This window comes from Lampris incognitus, chromosome 1, assembly GCF_029633865.1.
Source record: "Lampris incognitus isolate fLamInc1 chromosome 1, fLamInc1.hap2, whole genome shotgun sequence".
In the NCBI taxonomy this organism is placed as follows: Eukaryota; Metazoa; Chordata; class Actinopteri; order Lampriformes; family Lampridae; genus Lampris; species Lampris incognitus.
Window position 1 is genome coordinate 102,304,594 of NC_079211.1, and position 26,922 is coordinate 102,331,515.

At 47.3% G+C, this 26,922-nt stretch overlaps 1 pseudogene; it reads left to right on the top strand.

Annotated features, from left to right (window-relative positions):
• The first annotated feature begins 5,657 nt into the window (after positions 1-5,657).
• On the top strand, positions 5,658-5,776 carry LOC130127370 (5S ribosomal RNA; annotated as a pseudogene).
• Positions 5,777-26,922: the final 21,146 nt, after the last annotated feature.

Here is a 26,922-nt window from a genome sequence, read left to right on the forward strand (position 1 = left end):
AATAGCTCAATAACCGGCCTTACCAGACCCACCTGCAACCCTGGGGCAGACTGTAGATATTTTTTTATTTTTATTTTTTGGACTTTCCCCCCTTTTTCCTCCCCAATTGCACCTGGCGAGTTACCCCACTCTTCTGAGCCATCCCAGTCGCTGCTCCACCCCCTCTGCCGATCCCGAGAGGGCTGCAGCCTACCACATGCCTCCTCCGATACATGTGGAGTCGCCAGCTGCTTCTTTTCACCTGACAGTGAGGAGGTTCGCCAGAGGGACGTAGCGCGTGGGAGGATCACGCTATTCCCCCCCAGTTCCCCCTTCCCCTCGAACAGGTACCCCGACCGGCCAGAGAAGGCGCTAATGCAACGACCAGGACACATACTCACATCCGGGTTCCCACCCGCAGACACGGCCAGTTGTGTCTGTAGGGCTGCCCGACCAAGCCGGAGGTAACATGGGGATTCGAACCGACGAGCCCCATGTTGGTAGGCAACGGAATAGACCGCCACGCCACCCAGATGCCCAAAAACTACTTTTTGTTTATTTATTCATTTGTTGTTGCCTAGTGTAAAGCGCCCTTGGGTCCCTTGAAAGGCGCCATTAAATTGTTGTTGTTTTTGTTGTTGTTAAATAAAGGCAAAAGTTGACCAAATATCAAACCCTGATGCAGTTCATCACCCCACCACATATGCAGATTTGTAAAAGTAATGTAAATTATGATTTAGGTAAAAGTTTTACATAGTTTGCCCAGCACGTCCCCATTTTGCTCTGTTATTATCCATCCTCTTTTCTACTTAGCTGTATTCCATCACATGCTATTGCAGCAACCCACTTCCCTCATTAGAATAATTAAGAGGTGATTGATCCAGTCTATCTAATCCACATTAATCCAAGACTGTCAATTTACGTTGCAGTGCTTGCTGGAAGATAACACTTAACATTTCAGAAACAAGTAAACAAGAAGGCATGTCCTGAAACAGAGCTGTTGATAAGTCCGGATGATGGGACCCCCCCCTGGGACCCCCCCCCCCGTCAGTTCGCGGGCCGCTGGAAGTTGAGCACCGCCTACCGGGGTTTGGCAGACCTGGCTGCTTGTAGCACATTAGCTGAATGTATTAAATGCCTTGCCATTATTTAGAGGTGCGAGCGGCAGCGTGCCGCCGGGGCGCGGATACACGTGCTCTTGATGGGGGATTTCGGACCTCCGCGTGCTGGGGATGTGCCTCTGGGGGGGGGGATTGCTTTTGTCGGGGGTCTGACCTCTCCTTGGTTCAATTCGCCTCGGAGATTTGTCATCGTTTGCAGACTGCAGACAGTTTGGGGGTTTTGTGTTAAACCCCATTGTACTGAGCTTGATAGTAGACTATATGGCAGACGCGCGTACACACGGGCGCGAGCACTCGCACGCGTGCATGTTTGTTTTTTCTAGACTTATAATTCCCGAACCCCCTAACGCTAGCTTTAATTAGCAGAACTACATCCCTAACCTCGACCCTTACCCTAAACGTAACCTCATCCTTATTCTAACCGTAATTAAGGTTACACAAAGAGACATGCATGTGAGGGTTAATACTCCTGCCTGTGCCCCTGTGCAAGGCAGTGGAAAGAAGAGCTGCAGTTGGACCCCGGGGCGCTGCAGCTGCCCGGAGCTCCTAAACAATAGGATGGGGTAAATGCAGAAAACGCATTTCCTGGTAACAATACAAGTCATTATGAGAACACAATGACAAAATAAAGTGGCTTTCTTTCTCTTTTCTTACTTTATTAACCTTAAACCCTAAACTAGCCTCTGGAAGAAGGGAGGGAACGGCCCCGAGACTGCAGAACATCTCCCCACTTTGCAAATGTGCTGCCGCTCTTATGGTTACACATTCAATTTGGTCCTCACGGATGTAGCAACAACACACACACACACACTTGTGTTGCGTGGGGCAGGTAAGGGTCACCCTCCCATTTGTGGGTAAAAGCAACGTGTCTCAATGGCGGTTTTGTACACTTCATTTGCTCCCCAGTCTTGCAGAGAGGGACAAGCGCAATATCCTTTCTGCTGACGCGCCCCCGCTGGGGCACGCCGCGGCGCGGGTCTCCGGGGAGCGCGCGGAGGTGGCCGGAAATAGAAACGTCTGGAAGCGCGCCGCCCTCCGAGCAAGAGAACAAACTGCTGACTGCTGCCATTTCTCTTTGCTTTTGGGGGGAAAGAAACACCAACAACAGAGACCCAGACGTGCACCTGTTGGGTTTCGAGGGCGAGGGGGGCGTTTAATTCATCTGTCGTTTGTCGTTTGGGAGGGAAACTTTGCTGGTCGGTCAACTTATGCAAAACGGCCCTTTGCTGACAGTTCTGCAGGAGATAGCTTGAACCTGAAACACGACGATGGGCCCGGGAGAGGATTATTTGGTCATTTTCATTTTATTCAGTGTCGTCACGGTGTATTCAAACAATGGCGACACGAAGATGAAATCATAAAAAACGGGCCGTCCGGTTTATGGAGATTTCTGCTCACCTTTCTCTCCCCTGTCACGGCGCCCTTGGAAGCGAACACGGCGGCTAAAGTGCATATGCTAATTCCGCATGCAAAACCCGCATTCATATTCCGCTTGTTGTAAGTCAGAGAGGATGTTAATGTTTCTGAATTAATATGCCGCATGAACAGTTTACATCCAGTCTGATCTTTCAGAACTTCCAGAGCGGTTGAAAGTTGTATTGCCGATGGCAGCAGCTTTATTTACTGTGAGCCGCCATCTGAGACTGGCTCCCTTACACCGTGTGAGCGGGCACGGGTAGTACAACTGATCCAGGACCACTAACACCTGCTCATACATTATTATTATTAATATTATTATCTGTTAATTCCCCACCTTTTTCTCCCCAATTGTATCCGGCCAATTACCCCACCCCCCCTCCTCTCCTTTCCTCCCCAATTGCATCCGGCCAATTACCCCACTCCTCCGAGCCGTCCTGGTCGCCGCTCCACCCCCTCTGCCGATCCGGGGAGGGCTGCTCACTACCATACGCCTCCTCCGATACCTGTGGAGTCACCAGCTGCTTCTTTTCACCTGACAGTAAGGAGTTTCGTCAGGGGGATGTAGCACGTGGAATGATCACGCTATTCCCCCCAGTTCCCCCTCCCCCAACAGGCGCCCCGACTGACCAGAGGAGGCGCTAGTGCAGCGACCAGGACACATACCCACACCCGGCTTCCCACCCGCAGACATGGCCAATTGCGTCTGTAGGGACGCCCGACCAAGCCGGAGGTAACACGGGGATTCGAACCGCCGATCCCTGTGCTGGTAGGCAACGGAATAGATTGCTATGCTACCCGGACCCCCCCCCATACATTATTATTGAATTGATTATCAAACTTACATACAACTCTAAACCCAATCAGGAGAACAGGCACCATGTAAATGTGGCCAATGACAACAGCGTGAGCCGTCTAAACTGATTTAGCTTACACTAAAGCCGTGCGGTCATGCTCCTGACACTGCCGCTAGTGTTGCTGGAGAGGGACTAGCAAAGCATGCTGGGACTCAGAAGACTTTTCAGTTTGTATCCAGGTAGGAGGAGTGAATGACAAATGCTGTCCTCTTCCTTAGCGATTACTGCCAAGGTGCTCTTAAGTGACTTAAATGCTGCCGGGATATGGCAGTGGAGGGGTTGTTGCTGAGCTTGTTGGACAGTTTTTTAGGACCCTTAAAATATTTAGTAAAGTAATACTCCATGAAGTAGACTTTCTGGGAGAAGGATTCAGAAGTCCAGATTTTGCATGGTGTTATTGTTCATAGTATTTGAGTCATCATCTGTTTCAGCAAACTGGTGAAAAGGCCAACAGAAGAATCTGCCACTTTTCCACTGGTTAGGTCCTGTGTGTATGAAGTAGGGTATTAATCAAAACTGAAGTGGCTTTGGGTGCCCAGGTAGTGTAGCGGTCTAGTCTGTTGCCTACCAACACGGGGATTGCCGATTACCTCCGGCTTGGTCAGGCATCCCTACAGACACAACTGGCCGTGTCTGCAGGTGGGAAGCCAGATGTGGGTATGTGTCCTGGTCTCTGCACTAGCGCCTCCTCTGGTCGGTCGGGGCGCCTGTTCGGGGGGGGGGGGACTCGGGGGAATAGGCTGATCCTCCCACGCACTACGCCCCCTGGTGAAACTCCTCACTGCCAGGCGAAAAGAAGCGGCTGGTGACTCCACATGCATGGGAGGAGACATGTGCTAGTCTGCAGCCCTCCCCGGATGGCTCAGAAAATAGGGCAATTGGCCAAGTACAATTGGGGAGAAAAGGAGGGTTTAAAAAAAAAGAAACTAAAGCGGCTTTCACACAGGTCTACACTATTTGATGTCGACTTTCTGCACTTTCTTTCAAGCTCAGCTTTATTTGACTGGTGTGGATGACCCATGTGAACTGTGTTGTGCACAAAACTAGCCCAGAGAGTGTGCGGAAAATGTGGGTTTTTCAGTCTGCTTCCACTGGGAATATGTTTTGCATCATTTCTAGTGTGTAACAAAGTTTGGACTAAAGTAAGGGATCACAAGGGTTCACAAAGAGATGTTATGATTTTGATTTTTGAGTAGTACCGTACAACGAGACAGAGTTGAGGCTGTGGTCTGGGCTTCACAGTTTCATGTGAAAACACATAAAAACCCAACTCATGCACAGTTTATATAAAGATTGAAAAAAATATTGAAAGAGCTTAATTCCAGCCCCTCCAGGCTCCGTGTATATTAGTTATATTTCCAAGGCTCAGCATTTTCGGTTTTTATTTTTCAAAGCCATCCCGAATTTCGCCACAAGAGGACACTGTTGCACGACCTCACACGAACAGGAACAACTGTTGGATCCGTGGAAACATAAAACCCGGATGAAAATCCGTTTAAAAATCTTCGGTGAAAACTGGTAAAAACCGAAAACGCTGAGCCTTGTAGTATATTTCATTATGTAGAAACCCTCTCCCTTTGTGTGTTTGGTCGTGTCAGCTTATGTTAGTTTATGTCTTGTAAAAATGCATGTCACCTCATTCTGCACACGCCCATGGGGTGTTGTTTGTACTCCCCGCTAAATCTTTAGCATGACTGCTTGGATTTGTCTAGGGCACGCTCCAAAAAACCCCAAACATAACCGCATTACCATTTTTAGAATTAAATGCTTTAAATCCCAATCGCATGAGTATTTCTGACTGAACTATTGGTGGATTTTTTTTTTTTGCACAGCAAACACAAGTTAAGTCCGTTTGGCTCCAACGTAGATATGTTTCACGGCCAGTACAGACCACCCTAACATTCAATCTCAGTGCTGTTTCTCATGGGTCGTTAAGCTCGACCTCCAACAATAAGCTCCGAACCTCCCTCATTAAAGGGACATGTATTTTTTGCTCAGGCTACAGCAACATTAACTCCTCTTTTCCCATAGTTCACTGGTGCGTTCCCTGTCTCCTCTTCATGAAAGGGGCGGGGGGGGTGCTCTCTTCCAGGTATCCATGGGTGACTGCCCTTGAGGCAACCCCATTTTCCTCTTTCTGAATGGCCAATTAGCTTAGACCTTAGGAGCCACAGCGAGGCAGCCATTTGTAATTAACCATTGATATTCTGGCTGCTAGTGCAGTTAAATAGGAGGATTTAAAGATATGTCTTCTGGGCTTGATTGTCTGTTTCAAATACTGTTATCTTACGGCCATACCACCCTGATAACGCCCGATCTCATCCGATCTAGGGAGCTAAGCAGGGTCGGGCCTGGTTAGTACTTGGATTGTAGACCGCCTGGGAATACCAGGTGCTGTAAACTTGGGCGGCATGGTGGTGCAGTGGCTAGCGCTGTTGTCTGACAGCAAGAACGTCCTGGGTTGGAACCCCGGGGTTGTCCAACCCTGGGGGTCATCCTAGGTCATCTTCTGTGGGGAGTTTGTGTTCTCCCCGTGTCTGCGGCGGGTTTTCTCCGGGTGCTCCAGTTCCCCCCACCATCAAAAAGACATGCATGTTAGGGTTAATACTCCTGTCTGTGCCCCTGACCAAGGCATGGCAAGACGAACTGGAGTTGGTCCCTGGGTGCTGCACGGCGGCTGCCCACTGCTGCTAGCTACACAGCTAGTTAAATGCAGAGCGTAATTCTCCTATGGGGATCAATAAAGTATCTCAAAATACAAACTCTTTCCAGCGTAAAGATACTATATGGTATGTCATCTCATAGGATGCTGCAAGTGTCTAGAAAGAATTTACTTGAGCTTGGTTCATCGTCCCTGGAAAACCATGACTGTAAATTGTTCTCTGACGTGATGTGTACAATAAAAGACAAAAACAAATTTCCCTTCCCAAACTTTGTAGGGTGCCCAACCTCCAGAAAAGCACAGGAGAATACCAAAATTAGAAAGAAGGCAGCACTCCAACCATATAAATATGTAATAATCCTCTTGTGCTTTATTTTGCTTAGGACACACCGACATGGTTTTTGGCCAGAGGCCTTCTTCAGAGCATGCATGGTTTTTGCAGTACACGGATTGGAAGGGTTTGGTTTTAAATGCAGTGCAACTCACGGACCCGCAAAGGAAAACACAAGCTTATTCATTCGTTCACATCCTCACGGTTAGCTGGCCCGGCTCTGCGAGGAGGAATTGCTAGCAGGGCTCTTTAATTACACTGTGTTCAGAGAAACTACAAAGAGACATTTAGCAGTACCATGTACAACTTCTCTGTTTCTGTGACAACAAAAACACAAAAAAACCAAAACTATTTGATATTCATTCCAACAGCAGAGAATGAAAAACAGGAATCAAATGCTTATTCCTGTTACTGACAGATCTCACATATTTCCCAAGTGTTTCGCAAAGCATGTCATGCAGGGAGACGAAATATTTAAAGATATTCATAAGAAAATCCGCTGTCCACCTTGCTAAATCTGGAGTGGACTCACTGTTGTGTCCACTTGTGATTTGCATTACATGATGTATGTTTCCAAGGATGTATAATCCTACCAAACAGCAGCCTCGAGGCAAATCAGCACTTTGCTTATATCAATGTTCTAGTCTTTCCTCTGGTTTCTGGGCATGTGTGTGGTTGAGTGGGACAAGAGGAGGGGACATGGGAGTTTGACAGTACCAGAGACCGAGGAGGTCATCCTCACGCTGTAACAACACGTTCTCCTCTTACTCAACTCACCCCCCCCCCACAAAAAAATAAAAATTGATAACCAAACGTGTTCCTTCTCAGCATCTTATCCAATAAGAGGCAGTTGTTGGACTTTGTGCCTAACTGACCAACCGTCACTTTTAATTATTGTCTCATCATTCAGTTCAAGTAATAGAAGAACACTGCACTCAGACGTTTCAGTGATGACGCCTCCTTATAAGAGGCAGGACAAGAGACTGAGTTAAGGCCATAATATTCATTTGCTAAGGTAGCCATGGTGATCTGGTGGCCAGCTTTTGTCATCTATATATTGTAGCGAATTCGGAGACAGAGACATAGCGATGTCTCCAGCGGTGCGGGCGATACGGGTTCGCGTCCCGCCCGCGGCAGTTCCTGTGGTTACCCCCCGAAATCGCTGCATTGGTATCAGAAGTGGGATGGTGAGACTGTGAGGTCATCGGAAACGTGTGCGTCCAGAGGCGTGAGGGAGCTGATATGCTGAAGCGCGGGGACGCGCTTCCCGAAGGAGGGGGGTAGTGTAACGTGCATGGATAAGTAGACACGTTGGTCCTTGAAGACCCTTTAGTCGACTGGTTAACGTTGACGCTTGCGGAGTGGGAGACACGGGTTCGCGTCCCGGCTGTGGCGGTACCCGGGCTGCCCCCTGAATTCGCTACAGTATATAATTTGTAATCTTACTTATTTAATGGAGTGAACCAAGTTTAAGTGTATTATATTACCCTACCCCTCTTTTAGCGTGCAGATTTTTGCATGTGTGTGTGTCTGTGTGTGTGTGTGTGTTCACGGTTGATTTGATGAAACTGCTGGACCTGTCAGCCTAATATTTTTCTCGTGGTGGTTTATTTTTCTTGTGGTTGTGATTCAGAACCTTCAAGAAACGTGTGTTCTCACTATCGCCGCCCCCTCTCTTCATTCACTCTCTAGCTCGCTTGACCAATGCTGCTCTCTGTTGTTGCCTGATTGAAGTCAACGGTGCGCATGCGCGACTCACATCAGACTCGGATCAGGCAGCGACATGATCAACATTTATTAAACGATTTTTAAAAGTTTTAAAGATCTTGAGATCAAAAGTTTTGATAATCCAAAAAAATGTGAATGTTGTAAAGGAACAACTCCCTATAGGTTGCAGTCAAAACAGGAAGTGTTGCATGTTCTTGTCACTGCCCGATCGGAGTCTACTGTGAATCACGCGTGTGTGTAAATGGCAGCCGGGAACTGCCGCAGCCGGGACGTGAACCCGGGTCTCCCGCACCACGGGCGACTACGTTAACCAGTCGACTGAAGGGTCCGACTCTATTCATCCGTGATCGTTACGCTACCCACTTCCTTCGGGAAGCGCGTCCCCGCGCTTCAGCATACATGCTGTCTCACGCCTCTGGGCGCACGCGTTTCCGGTGGCCTCGCGGTCTCACCATCCCACGTCTGACACCAATGTAGCGAATTCAGGGGGGAAGCCGGGAACCGTCGCTGTCGGGACGCGAACCCGGGTCTCCCGCACCACGGGCGACTACGTTAACCAGTCGACTAAAATTTCCGAGTTGTCAGCCAAGGGCTAGCGAGTCTATTCATCCGTGAGCGTTACAATATTATGAAAATAAAGACAGGGTTGGGGTGAGACCAGAATTGTCACATAGCAAACCTTTTATTTTTGGAAAGTGCGAGTTGATATTAGACTTGGTCACATTCGTGCGAGGGTCCACATAGGAGGCTGCACACCCACAGACTGGCAGGCAAATGTGAGGAAGATTTTTCTTTAGCTGGAGTGCTGCATCTTAAAAACTTTTTTTTCCATAATTGCCATTCAATCAACTTGAGCGCTGTGCAAAAATCTTATAATGGCAGGAAAAACACAGGTTTTCTGTCCGTGTGTGTGCGCGTATCTGTCTGCTGCTAATCTCTCATACTGGGCCTGTCAGTCTAATGATTTCTGTGCACAGTTATGACTGTATGATCAAGGACGTGTTGTGGTTGCAGTGATGCAAACCTTTGAAAAACCTTTCTTACACCACAATTGAGTGCTAACTCCACGGCTGGTTTGTCACCAAGTCTTAGCATTGGAGAAGGGAAAATATGCAGGCAGTGCCTCCGTATTTTCCCTTCCTCCAGTGGGTGAAAAAAGGGCTGGTTTGTCACCAAGTCCGAGCACTGGAGAAGGGGAGGGACGCCTGGCGGGGATCTGCACTCTATTGAGTTCATGCTTCTAGTTCTTATCTATGAAAGCCTAGAATTATTTAAAGAGCATGTAAACCCTAATTTACTGTCATCTAACCCTGGAAAGCTGTAAATTCTGGGCTGGTTTTGGGACAAAGTGATGGAAGCATGGGACCCCCTATGTGTACACCATTTCATCTGGATGGCGCCACCTCAACCAATTTTCAGCCTTATCATTTTTAAATCAATTCCCACCCCATCCCTGACCCGAACCTTTACCTTAACCCCCCACCCTAACCTAATCTTAACTCTTAATTTACTGTTGACCTCCGGGTGAAATGGCATACAAATATGGAGTCCCATGGAAGCATAGCAGGATAAACACAGCTGCAGATAATAATGGGTCTGTTTGATTTAGGTGTGCCAATGAGACAAAACTATTGACTATCGTCAATGGTTGCTCTTTGCAACACCTAAATCGAGTATCGACATTGTGTTCTTGTCTTTGTGTAATTGCATGGGGTTTGTGAATAAGCAGAGACACTGTGGCCCCGAGCTTTTTTCTCCATTTAGTTTATTTTCTGTCCTTTGCACAACCCAGACCCACTGTGAAATGCATTTTTCAAAATGAAATAACAGTGAACATGCTGACTTAAAGAATAGAAGAATGTTTCAAGGACTCACCTGAATGTGTCTCTGTGTCCAAAGTGCCATAGCGTCCATGACCTGGGGAAAAAAAGCTCTAACTGCCCAGTGTTCACTGCCCTCCCTCCAAGCTCCCCTGATAGCCAAAAGATGCTCCCACCCCAGTCAGAGCTCTCCTTTTCTGTCATATAATGAAAACTCATCTTTTCAAGAAGTGCCTCATATTCAAAAGGCTCCCCACTGAATCTGTATAATGTCTTTTCTTACTCTTATTTCTCTTCAAAACCAAACCACCCGTAGGTCTCGCCTGACTTCTTATTCTCTTTCTTCTCCCTGCATATCTTAGAATGTTGCATTAAGACCCTGATCACTGTGTTTCTTACTACTGGCTGCTAGAAATTTATAAGATCTAGGAAGTGAAGCTTACTCTGCTTATGCATGTCATTGTAAGTCTCTCTGGGTGAGGAGTGTCAGTCAGTGAGTGCTGGAAATGAAAATTTCATATGTGAAAGTTTCCACCCTTTTCCATCCTAATGGTCTGTGGTTCAAGAGTGTAACAGAGCCTGAGATGTTATAGTTGTTAACCACGATTCACCACAGGTAGAACAACAGCACAACATCAGACAGGAGGAATACTGGGCAGGAGAGACCTGCCTGAACATTTGTTCCAAATGGCAGTTTTGTGTGTTGGGAGAAGTGTGAGGGCCCCAGTTCTCCTTAATGGACTGCATTGTGCTGCTGTGATGTTTGCTTTGAGAGTGTTGATGGAGAACTATAGAGAAGGTCAGAAGGAGTTACATTGTGTCTTTGTGGATTTAGAGAAAGCATGTGACAGGGTGCCGAGAGAGGAGGTGTGGTATTGTATGAGGAAGTTGGGAGTTTCGGAGAAGTATGTAAGAGGAGTGCAGGTGGATGGGTTAAAGGTGGAGGTGGGATTACATCAAGGATGGCTCTGAGCCCTTTCTTGTTTGCAATGGTGATGCACAGGTTGATGGACGACATCAGGCAGGAGTCTCCGTGGACTATGATGTTTGTGGATGACACTGTGATCTGTAGCGAGAGTAACGTGCAGGTTGAGGGGAGCCTGGAGAGGTGGAGGTATGCACTGGAGAGAAGAGGAATGAAAGTCAGTAGAAGCAAGATGGAATACATATGTGTGAATGAGAGGGAGGAGAGCGGAATGGTGAGGACGCAAGGAGTAGGGGTGACGAAGGCATATGAATTTAAATACTTGGGGTCAACTGTCTAAAGTAATGGGGAGTGCAGGAGAGAGGGGAAGAAGAGAGTGCAGGCAGGGTGGAGTGGGTGGAGAAGAATGTCAGGAGTGATTTGTGACAGAAGGGTCCCAGCAAGAGTGAAAGGGAAGGTTTACAAGATGGTTGTGAGACCAGCTATGTTATATGGTCTGTAGACAGGGGCACTGACAAAAAGACAGGAGGCAGAGCTGGAGATGGCAGAGTTGAAGATGCTAAGATTTTCATTGGGAGTGAGGAAGAAGGACAGGATTAGGAACGAGTCTATTAGAGGAACAGCTCAGGTTGGACAGTTTGGAGACAAAGCAAGAGAGACAAACTTGAGATCGTTTGGACATGTGTGGAGGCGAGATGCTGGGTATAGTGGGAGAAGGATGCTGAATATGGAGCTGCCAGGGAAGAGGAAAAGAGGAAGGCCAAAGAGGAGGTTTATGGATGTGGTGAGGGAGGACATGAAGGTGGCTGGTGTGACTCAAGAAGATGCAGAGGACAGGAAGAGATGGAAACGGATGATCCGCTGTGGCGACCCCTAACGGGAACAGCCAAAAGTAGTAGTAGTAGTAGTACTAGTAGTAGTAGTAGTAGGACTATATTGTGCTGATTTATTGTCTTCCTGGAGACCTGTGGACAAGACTGGGAGGTTCATGACTAATAACGGCATTTACCTGGACCAAGGCCTATTTGCATTGGCTCTTCTCTCTGACCGATGCTGCCTCTTTTTGTCGCAAGCCAAACACCTCTTGTTGTCGATTTTTGGCTTGCTCCTTTTTATCACAAAACCTTCAAACCTTGCTACTTCCTTATCCAAACATTTCAGGTGCCTCTGATAACAGTGATTTAAGTAGGGACAACAGAGCTGCTACCAAACTTGCAGTGTTTTTGTATCGCTGTATTGGTTTGAGTAAATTGGCAGTTTAAATCAGTGCTTTTGAGCCTCTTCGACCTCCATTCTTATCTTACTTATTTTGAAATGTGTTCCCACAGAGATTACAAAAATAGCTCGTCCCATACCAGTTGACAAGACTGCCCATGTTTATTGATATAGTATTAATTTACACATTTGTTAGCGATGTCTAAATATGTAGTGTCTTGACTACATGAAACAAGCACACACACAGGATTTGTTTACTTGTGTATTGATGAAAACTTCGGGAGCACAACACAGCACAGCACTCTCGGCAGGCATCCATTACACAACAAAACTACATCCGGGGGAGGTTCTAGGTAAACCAATTTACTGCTACTGCCAGCTAGTGGACATACAGGTAAGTGGATCTGGTTTATTGGCATGTTACTACACTCCCCCACCATTAGGCTAACAAAACGTTTCTCCACAGGGATCAACAATACTAATAACGATGAAACGAAGTAGGCATGTGCCAAATGTGACCTCCAACTAGTGTAATGTGATTCAACATGACTCATTCTGGTCAACATTTAACACTCACTGTCGAGGAAACAATTGTTTTTTGTTATAACATGTTTTCTATGCTTTTCCTGTGACAGCACTCAGTATGAGTACTGTCACAGGAAAAGGTTCGCATGCCAGTGAATATTTTTTCCATATAACATCAGATGGAGGATCCATACTAGATATGTAGTCATACTGCTGAGTCTCAACTATATCGTTACAATTCTTTTTATTTTTTTTGGTCAGTATTTTTGTCAGACTAGATTGGGGGGTCTTGGGATGCCTGAAGCGTCACTTGAACAGACTAAGAGCAAGACAGCCATAGAGAAAAGATACTGATTGACAAATGCAATGGTGAAAAAGGATCAAAAAGTACTGCGTTTCCACAGGAATCAGGGACACTTTATTTGTCGTTTTCCACAGGAATCAGGAACACTTTATTTGTCATTTCATTTCATGTATGCGAGTACATGAAATGAAATGAAATATTGTTTCCTCCAGCCCACAGTAGTGCAACACAAAGACAAAAACACATATCCAAAAACTACAAGAACTACAAGAAGACACATATCCAAACTAACACATATATCCTAACTAAAAAAAAAAATCACTGTCCATGGACTAGCAGTTAGCTTAGCCTGCCCCGCTTCCGCATCCTGTCAGACCGCCCTCGGTGTTTCCTCTTCGGCCCACCGGACGCAGCACACTAGGCTCCCTCAGCCAATCCAATGCCAGTTCTCCCAGCCAGACGCCCTCGACACACGTCCGCACACGCCACACCAAACCAAAAACACCACAGTCAACGCCAGTGATGCCACCACCAGACCGCCCTCGGTGTTATCAGAACTGCCGGTCTGCATGGGCTAGCAGTTAGCTTAGCCTGTTAGACCGCCCTCAGTGTTACCTCCTCGGGCTCAGCTCTGGGCCATGGTCCCTGGGCCCACAGGATGCAGCAGATCAAGTTCTCCCAGCCAATCCAGTGCCAGCTCTCCCAGCCATCAAACGAAGACAAAACTTAGACACAGACGTGGACAAAGACACTGCATGGAAGGTACAGGGTGAGGCTGCCGTAAACATGAATTCGACTCTCCATCTTCCCACACCGGAAGCGGAAAATGATGACAGATGACAAAGAGGACGTTTTGCTGATGTAAGAAAGGCACTGAGGCCAACAGTAGCTCTGACCATCGGGCCAAGTGGCTCCTGAGTCACACTGGGACAGTACTGCTGATTAAAGTGATGCAGAGGTGACTCCATCTTGTGAGCCTCCCCTTCCGGTAGCATGAGGTAAGGAACGGGATCCTTCGTCCTATTAGCTCTAATGCAATAATAATGGCTGAGGCGTGGGGGCTAAGAGCTTATCTGTGTTCATCTGTACAGTCCGAACAGGCTGTTATCGAGAGGAGATGGGATATCGTCTCTCCTCTCTCAGGCTGAGAGTAAAACTGACGAGTAGCTAAGCTCGTGAGGCGGGTTTCCTGACAGACGTGGCGGACGGTGATGTAAATCTACCTCTCAGAGGAGCGTCAGCAGCCTTCCTGTGACCCACATTTCACAGAGGCTGGCGAACAACAAAGGCAAGAGAGGATATTGTGGAATTAAGAGCAAGCTGGGCAATTTTAACCGAGCGCCCCAGCTGTGGGTGTGCGCCCAGCTCCTCCAAATCTCTCGGGACAATCGTTCGTATTACAGGAGGCAGAGGATGATTTTTTTGTCAGGCGTTTCCTGTTTCAGTAATACAGCTATTGTTACTTGTTTGCTAGTCTATGAGCAAAGAGGTTTGTGGGCACAGGGGGAAAAAAAGGTATTTCAAGGCTTTTTAAAATCCATTTTTATGCGCTCTACGGCCTTCAGAGAGGGATTTTCTGTGGAGGTACAATTCGTTGTAATAAGGACACAAAAATGTCAGAACTTGTGGGGAGCCTCAACCAGTAACTGAGTCTTTATTCAAACGTGCGTGCAGTTTTATGTAACTAAAGCCATAAATCAGTGTAGTCCTTCACAGCAATACAAGTTAGTTATGATAATGCATCCCTGTTAAGTATCACCAGTGGAACGAATAACTGACCTTCGTAGTTTTACACATTAAAAAAGAACTACGGGAGACTATTTTAGTCGCCTCAGGTTTGATAGCTGTCCTGATGACGCAACCGCAATGAAAGTTTAACTTCTGAGAGTTGAAAGAGCCAAAAATAATATTTTCTAACTTTTTCTTCACCAGAATCGTCTTATTCAATTCTATGTTGTGGGTAGACGATAGGGTCAAAGGGTAAGGTCAAGGGTCATTGATATTTTCAGACTTTGATAGATTACTTACATGCAACTAAGATGGTCATGTATGGAGCAGATGAATAGACATGTAACCGAGCATCCCGTGGTGGCATAACACACTGCGTGCAGGCTCTGTTTAACCAGCAGCCTCCTCAAAGGACTGTTTTGACCTCTCTTCTCTCCATCTATTGGTTTTGTTCTCAAACACGAACAGCCAGCCTTCTGGCATCGACGAGCGTGTGCCATATTTAGACAGCAGCGAAGCTTCTGGAAATGCCTGTGTGTTATTCTGAAAGACGTTGGGGAAAAAAAAAAGAAAAGTAGGAGGAGAGGAACAGTGAAGTGGAGGAGGTGCATTCAGGGTGCCAACAACCTGATCTGTAAAACACACCAAGGAGGCGTCTACTTGAAAGCGACGCATTGGACGAATAGAGCCCTCGCCTCCCTTTTGGGTTCCCATCTCCTGCGTTTTCCTCCTCCCTCTTCACCTCTGTCTCGTCCTGTTCGCCTCTCCCAGCCAGTTTCCCCCATCTGCACCGATTGGACCCCCTGCCACAGTCTTTCTCCACCCCAGCGACCCCCACCCTCACCCCATGGCTCGCCCACCCCACAGGAGGCATAAGCCCCATCTTGTGCGACGCATGTGTCTGATTAACTAAGAGGCAGATTTGTGCTACAGTGGGGCTCCGGCACTCACGGTGGGGGGCGGGTGGTGATGGGCTGGGGGCTAAATCACCACCATTGATTGCGCCGCTTTCAACGCACCCGCAAAGGCCATGATCACTCATCTTGTTAAAAGAGGATTATCGGCCTGTTTGTATCGGCCATAAAGATTTTTTCTTCTCTTTCCCTTTTAACACATTAGCTGCTCCTCTTTGGCCTAATATGCTGTATGGATAATCCTCCATGTTTAGTTTCCCTCTATAATAAGGCGGTGGATTTGAAATGCTGTAGGGTTTATTTTATCATTATTTTTTTTTGTTACTTGGGGAGGCACAGCTGGTTAAATGCCCCCACCCACCCCCCCGTTGAGATGCTGAAGGGCAGTGAGGGTGTGGGGGATGTGCTGATTCACTAACTGACTGCTGCGATTTGCTGACTGGTAAATGAGACTGGCAAGGAGGGTGTGTTGTGCAGCTCATGGCCCCTGCTTAGTCAGAGCCACTCTCTGTCCCACTGCTGAGATTATCCCTGTCCCAGAACCATTTGGGCCCCAGCGGCTGTCAGAGACAAGAGATAAATTAAATCATATGGTTCCCTTTGTTCCCGTGTGTTTGTTGTGACTGTTTAAAACCTTGAGATGATCATCGTTCAGACACCTGACGGGATTAGGCTGCGACTTTCTCTTCAATGATGATGAAAGTAGACATTCAAAAAGTCATTATAACTTCATTTACAATGTGGTGTGCGGCGAGGGTATCCTCCGTTGGTGCCGAATTGAGTCATCTGCGTAATGACGGCCTTTCACAAGAAGGATTGGAAGTCTACTACATACGTGTTTGTGTGTGTGTGTGTGTGTGTGTGTGTGTGTGTGTATGTGTGTGTGCGTGTAATATTGAGAGAGGAGTAAAGGGTCGTTGCCAAATCCTTAGTCCTTGGCGTGGAGCCCATTTACCTCCTCGGGCTCCTTGTACAAAGCAACCTCTCAACACAGACAAATGGTGTATGAATTACAGAGGAAATGGAGTGCCGGTGTGTCAAGGCCGCTGGTACACAAATCCATCGCCAGAGTGAAAGTCACTGCTCCATCTAATTACAACCAATGGAGGTTAATCCCAGCTTTTGAAAAATGATAATAATAATAATAATAATAATAATGATAATAATAAAAACCTCCCTGGCACTTGGCCTTAGCCTACCTCTGTTGGCTCCATGGCACCAGAAATATCTGCCAACAGGGTGAAAATCCAGTCTACCCTTTAACTGCAAAACCCTGCTTCTGCTTTTTAATCCTAATGACATCCAGTTAGAGGCTCCAGTGTAAAAACAACACACCACCCTGTGCTGCTTCAGCGACGTGGGCTCATCGCAATGACAGTGACGCGGGGAGGGGGCGAAACAGAGTGCCATTACATAAACACCTATCGTTTGAAAGGATTTATCAGATGCTGAAAAAAAAAGATTACATTTTCCAAAAATTGCCATTGTGACCTAGATTACCACTGAACAGTTTTGTGTCCCGTTGGACAATCGTGACCTCTCAAACTCGGTTGCTTGAACCACGATCGATAATATATGAGAAGAATGTGAACGTTCACATTTAGTATTTACATTTCCAGACTGGCTGTTACTTCCCAAGCTGGGAGCACACTAGAGGATGCGACATAAAGGCCGATGGTCATCCCGATTTGGTCATGCCGACTGATTTTCAAGATCGGGGAGGGTCTCCACCAATCTGTGCAAAATAGGCAAGGCTCAGCGTTTTCGGTTTTTACCTACTTTCACCGAAAAATACCCAAATTTTTTTTTAAAGAAGCAGATCGGGTTAAACTGATTTTCACCCGGATTTTATTTTTCTACGGATCCGAAAGTTGTTCCTGTTCGAGTGAGGTTATGTAACAGTGCCCTCTTGTGGCGAAATTCGACATGCTGGGTGGCTTTGAAAAATCCATCCATTATCCAAGATTCCAGTTGTGGTTGTGGGGATGCTGGAGCCTAACGCCTGATCTCAGAAGCTAAGCAGGGTCAGGCCTGGTTAGTACTTGGATGGGAGACCGATTGGGAATACCGGGTGCTGTAAGCTTTGAAAAATAAAAACCGAAAATGCTGAGTGTTGACAATAGAGCAAGTCATAATAGACATCCCTTGCCTCCCAAATGAGCCAGAGCTGCCGCGATTTTTATCAAACATGTTTGATTTTTAAGACTGGAATCTGCACAAGTCTGAGGTTGTGGACATGTGTGTGTGCATCTATCACTGCAATTTGGAACAAGTGGGCTTGTTACAACTGTAATTCGCACAAGTCAGTCATTAATTAATTATCAAATTAGTTAAGTTTTCTTTATTTTGATTTGCAGTAACTGAATTTCCCCAACCCATCCTAGCTGTGATCTGTGTAGCTAGCAGCGGTGGGCTGCCACCTTCATGCTGCTCCCGGGGACCAACTCCAACTCTTTTCCCATTGCCTTGGTCAGGGGCACAGACAGGAGTATAAACCCTAACATGCATGTTTCTTTTGATGGTGGGGGAAACCGGTGCATCCAGAGAAAACCCACCACAGACATGGGGAGAATAAGCAAATTCCACACAGAGGACGGCATGGGGAGAATAAGCAAATTCCACACAGAGGACAACCTGGGATGACCCCCAAGGTTGGACAACCCCGGGGTTCGAACCCGGGACCTTCTTGCTGTGAGGTGACAGCGCTAACCACTGCGCCACCATGCCGCCCATTAAATGTGTGATGCTGAGTTTTTCCCCAGTTGGTTAGGACTTAAAGTTTTCTAGTGTGTTCCTGGCTTTACCCGGTTGGACATAAGGTGAATGTAACAATGATCAGGCTTTACTTTCTGCATCAACAAAATGCCAAGTGGCCAACAGCAAGGAGTTCCTGACATGCTTCACTGCCCATAAGACAGTCACGTGAGAGCTCAGAGAAGAGGTGTAGGCCACCAGTTTTGGTGGACCTTTTCATGAGCTCTTGTGACTTGAGATTAAAGTAACCGATAAACTAGAGGATTGGGAAACAGCTATATAAATGGCAGTCCTGACCATTTCTAATTATAGAACTAAAACTTTGTGTGTCTATTAAGGATTGCCAGAGAAAGCATGGAGCCTGAAACAATGCTGTTTACAGGGCTAAGAATTGCTGAGGACATCAATAAATGCTCTTACATAACAAAGCACAATGTCTCACAGGGGAGCATTGAAATTAGCATCGCAGTCAACCAAAAATAATATCGAGAGAGCTTATCTGTGTTGTGTGATGGATGGAGTGTCCTCCTTGTGGTGTCTTGGGAAATGAGGATCTGTTTGGAGGGAATGTTTGCATGAATGATACTTAAAATAGCAATCCAAATGCGTGCATTTCCACATGTCAAAGTGCGGTGCGCTGTCAGCTACGGTGACACCTTTTCCAGACGATTGTCAAACTCGAGTCTTAGCAGATACTGCTTCGCTTCTTTGTGTGATCCTGTGTGTGGTAGTATGTTGTGGTGTCTCACAATCATTTTCTTTTCCTCGCAAGTTGTCACACAAATTAAACACTTGTGCACCAACAGCTTATCAAACATGGACGGTAGATGCAGCGATAATGCATCAAGGCAGCACAGTGGCTTCAACTCCTTCTGCGCGGAGTTTGTATGTTCTCCCCTGTGTTTGTGTGGGACTCCTCTCGCTGTCCAAAGACATGCATGTTAGGTGAATGTAAGCGTCTAGATTGCCCATAGGCATGGGGTTTTACCAGCAACTTGTCCAAGGTGTTTCTCTACCCTTGATCTAAAGCATGCTCAGTTCAGCTCCAGGGATGGAATGAGGCAGGAAGAAAAAGGGAGAGAAAATAATAAGAGAGAGGGAGGCAGAGGGAAACAACAAACGCAGACGGAAGGACAGATAGGCTGTTTATTGTCTTTCAAGAGGATATTTTTCACAGTCTGCACATTACCAGGAGACACCTGGTGAGACACTAACAGCAGAAAATAAACAATTAATTCATGGCGGCTGTGTTAGCAGAGGGAGCAAAGCTCCTGCCAAAGCACGCCTTCATACGGCTGTGGGGCCCTGTATCTGCAGCTGGATGGCATAAGGCAAGTGTCTTGGGTCCTGTGCAGTAAACTTACTGGGCAACCGTAGAGGGGAAGAGTTCAAACAGCCACGATTACCATGCTGAGGAACTTCAACACAGATTGTACAGCTGCTCAGGGAGTCAGATGCGTCATGTTTACAAAAGGTCGAATGTAGGCCCAGCAGACATAGTGCTAGCAGGGAGAATACTATGAAATATTCCGATGGCGTGGAAGAGTGTATGTCTTTATATAGTATATGCATACATTGTAAAAAAGCACTTTGAGTGATCAGTAGACTAGAAAAGCGCTATATAAAATGCAGTCCATTTACATATCCATCCATCCATTATCCAAACCGCTTATCCTGCTCTCAGGGTCGCGGGGATGCTGGAGCCTATCCCAGCAGTCATTGGGCGGCAAGGCAACGTATATACTAAAACACATCTAAACGTTATTCGGACTTACGTTGGTTTAGGTGCTGTCTTGGCCTGGTGTAGTGCCTCCTCTTCACCATTGGAGTCCAATTCTGACGTTAGACAGGCGAAAGATTTCTTCATCCCATTCGATGCCGAATTGTAATCAGTGTATGTCTTCAGTTTTAGTAAGTACGTTGCATGATGTGCAGGGTTGGGAGAGTTTAACCTGATTACTTTTTGTGTGAGTCTGTGCAGACCTAGTGGTCCAACGTACAACTAGCGTTTGGCAGTCTCCAGTCTCCACTGTCAGATGGGGCAAAATAAAAATAAAAATATAAATAAATAATGTACATTGCATTTCTGCATGGACCCTCCACAGCACAGTATGTTTCAATAGATTTAGGGTCCCTACCTAATTCTGATGATTTGCACTGAGTGGGGTCGGTATATAATCCGGACAGTAGCTACTGGTAGCTAGTCTCAAGCAGGCCGCCAAATGATCATCAGTCATGGTGCAACAGTATTTGGACTTAATAATCTTCATGTGGAAAGTTATGGGGCAGCACAGTGGTTAGCGCGGTTGCCTCACAGCAAGAAGAAAATCCTGGGTTCGAGCCCCAGGGTAGTCCAACCTTGGGGGTCATCCCGGGTCATCCTCTGTGTGGAGTTTGCATGTTCTCTCCGTGTCTGCATTGGTTTCCTCCGGGTGCTCCGGTTTCCTCCCACAGTCCAAAGACGTGTAGGTCAGGTGAATCAGCTGCACTAAATTGCCCCTAGGTGTGAATGTGTTGGCCCTGTGATGGCCTGGCGGCCTGTCCAGGGTGTCTCCCCACCTGCCGCCCAATGACTGCTGGGATAGGCTCTAGCATCCCCGCTACCCTGAGAGCAGGATAAGCGGTTCCGAAAATGGATATATATATATATATATATATACGCACACACACACACACACACACACACACACACACACACACACACACACACACACACACACACACACACATCCAATCTCATTCAGATGAGGTAACAGCTCTTTTATGAACAGCCATACCCCACCATGCAAAATGGCAGGTGAACAAAATTGTCTCGGTGTGAAGGTGTCAGACAGATCTGACGACTGAGCGGGGGCGGCGGATGGGAGTTGACGCCGTCTTATTGCCTCTGGAGACGTTATTGCCAGGGGGAGAAAGACATGTTGATGGCTAACGGTGGAGCTGTGCTGTGAACTGCAGAGAAGAGCCGGTCTGGTTTGTCCAGGGGACCATATGTGAGGCAGATTAAAGCGGCAAACCCCAGATTAAAGGACCGCCATCCCAACTTGCTGAGGTCTAATGAAGGAGATGCGAGGGTTTAGGCTTTCTGAACACAGAAAGTAATATGACTCAATTCATCCCCCCCGCCTCCCCTCCCCCTCCCCAACTTCTTTTCCAATGGTCATCACATGAGCGCAAGACAAAAATGAATAGGGTTAGGTAGCTTGTCTGGTGTGTAAAAGAACCAGGGGTCGCGGGTTCGGGTTCAGGGGAAGGGGAGCATTTAGTGCCGAACATTAATTTTTGGATCTCCTTTCCAAGGTCTGTGAATCTGGATTAACTCGGAACGGCTCCCTGGGGGGAGTGACGTCAGAGGAAGGTTCTAATTTGTGTGCGGCGTTGGCTAAGCCTGAGAAGTACCCGCCATGTTGGGTGGGGGGGTGGACAAAGGACTTCATGTTGTGCTTCAACACAGAGGGACGGACTGAATGTGGCCGAAAACCTGAGCAAATTAAGCTGCTGTGACATTTAGAGGGTCCCTCAAACCTGCAGCAGAGCGGCAGCCCCCCCCCCCCCCCAGCCTGAGTGAACGCTGAATCGGAGTCGGGGGCCCGGAAGTTCCGCTGAAATCTACTCGAAAATGTCAACGCTAATGTTGGTAAAGAAGGGTTTACCGCTTTAAGAGCAAGATCTGGGGTCGGACTCTGATTGGTTGGTAGGGAGGGGCGAATGAGGAAGTTGTTGTTATGTGGCGCGAACGGTATTGGGAGCTCCGCGCAAGTGAAGGGAAATATTATTACTAAGAACTGTGATATACTGGACCTATGTCAACGTTTTGTGCAGCTGTGAAGAAGGATTAAATGTGTTTCCGAAGAGAGAAGACGGTGTCCTCGCCATTTTCAGACGAAGTGAACTATTGAACTGTGTTGGGTTGTACTCCGGAGTTTAGCTAGCTAGCACCAGGCAGTGACGGACAGCGCCAGCGACCTTCGGCCCTGTATCCGAAATAAAATCGGTTTCCCTGTAACTTCCGACCAAGGTAGTCAGAAGACGGAGACAGGAAAAGTAACACTAAACTACAACACACGTGGCCGGAATAAGGTGTGAGAAATGTATGGCGGATGCTAATGAGTATGTTATCCGTCAATATGCCTCTTGTCTTAGTGTCTCTTGGCAGCCTTCCTGCATGGGAATCACGTTTAATCGGGACCAGATAGTTGCTCCTTTTCCCTCATGATTAACTCAATAGATCGTGTTTGCACACTGCATATAAGACCCCCTATGGGCGGCACATACACAGATTTGTCATCTTAAGTCCCACGCCGACGCTATATCCAACATCCACATCCCATATGTCAGGTATTAATACCTCCGTGTCCACATCTCACTCTGATCTGGCTCAGCAGATTAATACTGCTCAGCGTCGCGCCTTTTACCAGCTGATTTTTATCTCGGAGTACTTAAACCTGCATCGTAGGGGCGCCACCTGCACCGTTTGCCCCCCGTCTGATACCATCGGCTTTGCAGCTGGAGCAGATTCGGCGCCGGGCTGCGTGATGTTATCCTCCGCGTGCTGCTTCCTGGGACGCCCGCACCATCACTTAGACACGGACCTAAATGTTTCAGACCGCCGGGAGGGGCTCCGGGTACACACCACGGGACGTGAAGCAGGGTACACAAACCCTCCCAAGATGCCGCCGCTCGTATGCTGACTCACTCGGAGCTCACACACACACACACACACACACACACTTGCTGTCACGCAAGAGAGAGTGCTAAACTGGGAGAGGGGAGGGCAGATGATGTGTGTGTGTGTGTGTGTGTGTGTGTGTGTGTGTGTTTAACATAGCTTGGGAAGGCTAACAGGAAGTGTTATGTAACTGCAGTGAACGAGGGCGGTTTTGCCCAGACAAGAACGTATAAGGATTAGGAGGAACTCACCCTATGGGGATCGAGGTTAATTAAAACGGCTTTTTTTTCTTTCTTTTTTTTTCTTTTCCGGGAGGCAGGCAAGCTACCCGGGGAGATAGATGCACAGACGTAGCGGCTCCATCTGTTCGAGACGTGATAAAGTTCTGACCCACGATGGTCGGCTGGGCCGGGCTCGGTCGGGGTTGTCTTGTGTTTGGCTTGGCTTCATATGAAGTAGCTGGGGACTGCCCCCGTCGTAGTGAGGCGGCCAAGACACGACGTGGGGTGGTTCTGGTGTCACATAGAAGTGTCCATTCACACATATGTATTAATGCACGCACATGCACACACACACACACACACACACACACACACACACACTCACACACACAAACACACGTGCAAATGAAGTAATAGGGGAGGTATTTATGCAGATTTGCCTCCCTTACAAAAGAATAGAATAGGACATAATATGCCAGTTATGCTCCTTTCTATTATAAAGGAGGTAAAGAGGTGTAGAAAAGGCGTGATGGGTGCTGACGTGGTTGATTAGCTTGTGTGTCCTCTGACTATGTTGGGGAGGAGGTGCATACTTATATGGAAGGCACGAGGGAGGAAATCTTGTCCCACAATGTGATCATGAGAAGTAGATGCATGTATAATCGATGCTCATCATTACTGAGGAAGAGGGGTGTGAAGGATTTCTGGTCCTCCTCCAGGATGCTGTGTTAATTTCACTGGAAACTCAAGCAAAGATCCATTTGGTCTCTTCTTCTCTCCCCCACCTCGCATTTTCTCCTTGTCCTTCAGCGTCCCTTTTTTCTCTCTCCGATCTCTCTGCTTCGCTCCCTTATTTCTCCTGTCACCCATTCTGTCTGTCTCTCTTTCTTTCTCACTCTCGCTCTCTCTTTCTCTCGGTCACTGTCTCCTCTCTCTCTTTCACTCTGTCACTCTCTCTCTCTTTTCTCTCTCGCTCTCTCTGTCACCCTGTCTCTTTTATCTCGCGCTTGCTCTCTCTCTCTGTCAGTCTGTCTCCCTGCCTCTCTCTCTCTCTGTCAGTCTGTCTCCCTCCCTCTCTCTCTCTGTCAGTCTGTCTCCTCTCTCGCTCTCTCGCTTGGTCACTGTCTTCTCACTCTCACTCTCTCTCTTTCTGTCTCCTCTCTCTCTCACTCTCTCTCTTTTCTCCCTGTCACCCTGTCTTTTTTCTCTCTCGCTTGCTCTCTGTCAGTCTGTGTCCTCTCTCGCTCGGTCACTGTCTACTCTCTCTCTCTCTCTCTCTCTCTCTCTCTCTCTCTCTCTCTCTCTCTCTCTCTCTCACTCTGTCACTCTCTCTTTTCTCTCTCGCTCTCTCTGTCACCCTGTCTCTTTTCTCTCTCTCTCTCTCTCTCTCTCTCTCTCTCTCTCTCTCTCTCTCTCTCTCTCTCTCTCTCTCTCTGTGTCAGTCTGTCTCCTCTCTTGCTCTCGCTCGGTCACTGTCTACTCTCTCTCTCTCTCTCTCTTTGTCACAATTCAACAGGGCTTTATTGGCATGACCATATTTTGTTACTCTCTCTGTCACTCTGTCTCCTGCTCTCCACTCTGTCTCTTGCTCTCTGTCACTCTGTCTCCTCTCTTTCTCTTGCTCTCTCTCAGTCACTCTGTCTCCTTGCACTCTCTCTCTCTCTCTCTCTCTCTCTCTCTCTCTCTCTCTCTCTCTCTCTCTCTCTCTCTGTCAGCCTGTCTCCTCTCTCAGCCCATTCTCATCCCAAGGCATCATGTATTGATACCTTTGCCAGGGTGTCTATTTATGACACGCAAGATGACCTTCAGCATCAGTATGAGACGCGCCGGGTTAACCACTACCTAATCTTAACCACTACCTAATCTTAATCACTACCTAACCTTAACCACTACCTAATCTTAACCCTAAACTTAGCCACTACTTACCGTGTACGTTATAGATATTCCCACGTCCAGCTGGAAGTTTCCTGCTGGAGTGTATAGAACAGCTGCCACATCTCTATACCGGTGCTGAAGGGGACCTTGCACATCATATATTGACACTCAGGCAATGCATCAGTATGTATGACACCGTCGGATGAGAATGTGTTGTCTTTCTCCCTTTTCTCTTCCCTGCACTCAGTGACTCTTGCCTCCCATAATGTGTCACATTGTATACGTTCTCTCTGTCAGGCCGTCTCTGTCCGTTCCTCTCACCCGCTCGCCCTCCTTCCCTGATCCTTATTCTCCTGAGTGAGTATTGGAGGGAAACTGGCCAGGGCCAGCCAGGCAGCTGTGTGTTGTTGGTCGTGTGCCACCGCAGAGGAGCTTTGGCTAACACTCTATCCGTTTGTTTAGAGGAATTAAAAGATGCACTCTCTCCAGGGGCCCCATGGTGTCTTGCTCTCCAGAAGGGGCCCAGTATCAGGAAAAAAAAATAATGAAATTCAAAGCGGACAACACAACCACATGACGCAAAGACTGAACAAGACAAATGCAAAGAACCAGACATGCGTAGAGAAAAGGGCAAGAGTCCGTCAACAAGCACCAGCACCGTCCCTGCCACTGCTTTGCCTTGATCAGACCATTACATGGTACAGCCAAGTGCCAGGCTGCATACCTTGAGGAAGAGAAGGGGTGTTCGAGGGGGTGGGGGTTAGGGTACCGGCTCTTGAGTTTTCTCTCACGGGTGCTCTTACACTTAGTATTTTCCTGTTTTCATTTTTTTTCTTTCATCGCTCATGGGGGACCACAGGAATGATTCAATATTCATTTTGCCACGCAGCGTGCGCCACATGTTAATGCAATCCATTTTCTATTTTCTCCAGACGCCTTTTAGTTACGGTGCAATGCGGAAATTGGTTTCCCCTCCCAGCTAAATCATATATATGCATATGTATAACATGGCATGACATAAATATAATTTGTGCAAACTAAAGTAGGTGAAAAAAAGAAGTCCTCCATCATGGCCGTGGCGAGATGAGAAAACTGAGAGTGGCAGTCGTGGGCTTAATATACTCTGTGACGAGGTTATTGGCTTGAAAATTGCCTGGCTGCCCCCCCCCCCCCCAGTTTAACTTGGGTGACACTTTTGAAGTGAAACAGTGTTTGTTTTGGAGTTGTTGTTTCTACATCGAAACCTCATCTCTACATCGAAAATGTGGAAAGCTCTTGAACTTTCCACATTCATGATAGAAGATACACAACTGGCCCACTGGGCGAAGTGAACGCAAATTTTCATCTGCTTACTCACCTTGACGTTCAAAGCCAGGAGGCTGACTACACTGGCATGGTAACGCTGCTTCCATGCTGTGAGCCATGTATGCATGGCATGCTAAACTGCTGGCAGACAGGGAGCTGAGAGCTCTCGGTCATCTTGCCTGCATGCTGCATGGACACTCTTGGGAGTTGCATCCATGGAGGTTCATGAAGGTGAGGATCAGTTTCAGACAAAAGAACAGCAGAAACGCTAACAGTGACCTGAAGAGTTCTGCTGACTTTTTGCTTGAAAACAGGGGCCACTTTGAATAAAGAGTTGAAGATCCAAGATAAAGCTAATTAGCCACTATCTCATCCATGTCAAACACACACTGAAGATCTTGGTCCTCAGCTGAACTGAGACGCCACGGCACCTGTGAGACAGACTAGTTTATTGTCACACAGACTGAAATTCTCTCCTTTTCCCACTTGGCTGACAGTAATTACGTAGCTTATGGGTAGGAGAGAAACAGCCATCTATATCCATACATTTGGGGGGGAAAAAAGAGTGAGACA